Consider the following 2,500-nt stretch of genomic DNA (forward strand, 5'->3'; position numbering starts at 1 on the left):
CTACACAGGTCTCGCGGATGAGGCCTCATTAAATAGATAGATTGCCGCGGAGAACAACAATCTAGGGAACCATTTTATTGCTCCTGCTTCATAAGGTTTATATTCCCCTCACGTTTCTCTCCCGCCTTCCTGGTGTGCTCGCGGAATCCCAGTTCAAATCGGGTATTGAATTAGGGAATACTGGGAGGAGGGAAGAGAGTAAAAATTGTAAAGAGAGCAGCTGCGTTTTGCTCCGAAGTGGGTGTTTTTCCCTGGCCTGGTGTCCCTCTCGTGGTGTTTACTGCGTGGAATGCTTAACGCGGTGTTGTAATGGAGGTGTGTTTCAGTTAACGGCGTCTCCTATTCCGTGTAGTTTATTTATGTATTTTTCCTACGTTGCTTTGCCGCTGGGAAATCGGTTCACGTAATTAGCTCATAGGTCTGTTTGGCAGTTTTAATTTGATGAAAGAATTTGAGCTAATTAAATGTGCCCTAAGTCCATTCGCCACCCATATGATGCTATTGAAATTTAATGAATGTAATTACCTGCAATATTTTTCCCTGTAGGAATATAGCGGAATTGTGGCGTAATATTTTGCCAACACGGGTGATACATTTATGGATGATGGTGATGGCAGGTGGTGACTTTTAGGTGCCCAGGGAAAGTTTTGTATCGGTCACCTGGTCTTTTGTGTGTAATCTCTTTATGTTCTTATGATATTATGTTCTCGTAGGAGTCGCTGAGGGCTGGAAAGCAAAGAAGATCTGCTGTGTTCTCATCCTTTCCTATAACTCCTTCCAGACAGGAGTATTGGAAACATGCGAGGATGACCACTATTCTCTATTTTTTCTTTTGTGTGTAATCTCCTTATTTTCTTATGTGTAATCTCTCTGTGTTCTTATGTTATTATGTTCTCATGGGAATCATTGAGAGCTGGAAAGCAAAGGGGATCTGCTGTGCCCTCCTCCCTTCCTAGAGCTCCTTCCTGACTGGTACTGGAGACTTCTAAGATGATCTTTATTATCTTTATATTGTTTATAGTCTTCTGTTGTGGCATATGACAGCATTATAAGTCTTTATTTTATTTATTTCTTTTTGATTACGTACCTTTTGATGAGACTAGTTTTCCTATTAAAAATATCATCACCTTTCAAATGGTGGCTTCACACTTCTCTTTTGAAGTAGTTTAGGTAAAAGAAGAATTAGAAATGTTAAGAAAAAACACGCTTACCTAATTGCCTTCGTATTTTTGAAGGATAAGTGTGTGGTTTTATTTAATTTCACTGCAGGTCAAATGCCTCCCGTAGCTTCCTCCATTCATCTCTCTCGGTTGCCCGTCAGTTTCAGGCCATCACAAAAAGGCTTGCCATACGAGCATACGAACATAGTGTCACCTTGAGGAGTAAAAAGATCCAAGACAGATATTTAAACGAGGTGTGTGTGTGTGTGTGTGTGTGTGTGTGTGTGTGTGTGTGTGTGTGTGTGTGTGTGTGTGTGTGTGTGTGTGTGTGTGTGTGTGTGTGTGTGTGTGTGTTCGTGTAAGGAAGAGGTGAATGAACATCAACCCTTTGACACCTATGGGTTCTTGTCGAGTTTCACGTACTTGGATGAAAGTTTAGAGTATTATTAAAAAAAAAAACCTGACAAACTATAAAAGAAATGATAGAATAATTCATACTTTTCTATGTCTGATACATTAATTTTGCTTACTAGAATTATCAACTGTTACTCAAACGAAGTAACAAACAACAAATGATTATTTCGCCATTAGAAGTGGAGAGGATAAGACAAAATGTACGGTTAAGCAGAACAGCCATGCCGCAGCCACAACAAATGGTAATTTTGCCATTAGCAGTAAAAGGGATAAAACAAAATATACGGTCAAGCAGAACAGTCATGCCGCGGCACAACAAACGTCACTTCTCTATTAACAGTGAAAGGGATGAAAGGAAACATACGGGTGGACAGAGTAGCCATGTCGCGGCCACAACTCCCGTGCACGTGAGTCCCCTCGGCGCCCACTCACCTGGCCGCGACACCTGTGCGCGGCCATCGACCTTCCATCACTGCGATAGACTTGTAATCCATCGTGAGCCAGACGATCGAAGAGCATCATTAGCCTCGCTATTCGCCGCTCGTTACCGCAATCAGGAGGTAAATTCACACCTGTGTCTCCAATTAGTTCACCTGTAGCCTTCCTGACCGCTGTGCTTTTATCACTAATGCGTGTTCAGATCGCTTGTGTATATGAACATTTTAATCTCCTTCGTTTCTGTATACGTGTATTTTATTTTATATTACCGCTCTAGTGATATATAAATTTTTAAAGTGATTCAAGTGATCTTACCTCTGTTTCATTTTTTTTTTCTCTCTCTCCTCTCTCTCATCAGTAATTCAAGACACTATGAAGTTATAAAATGAAATACCATACCATTTTCTGTTTTTTTTTTTTTCTTAATTTCTTTGAACATTTCCCTTTCTAATGTTGATTTCTTTTATTTTATTTTTTTATTTTTTTAT

This window comes from Scylla paramamosain, chromosome 35 (assembly GCF_035594125.1).
Source record: "Scylla paramamosain isolate STU-SP2022 chromosome 35, ASM3559412v1, whole genome shotgun sequence".
Taxonomy (NCBI): domain Eukaryota; kingdom Metazoa; phylum Arthropoda; class Malacostraca; order Decapoda; family Portunidae; genus Scylla; species Scylla paramamosain.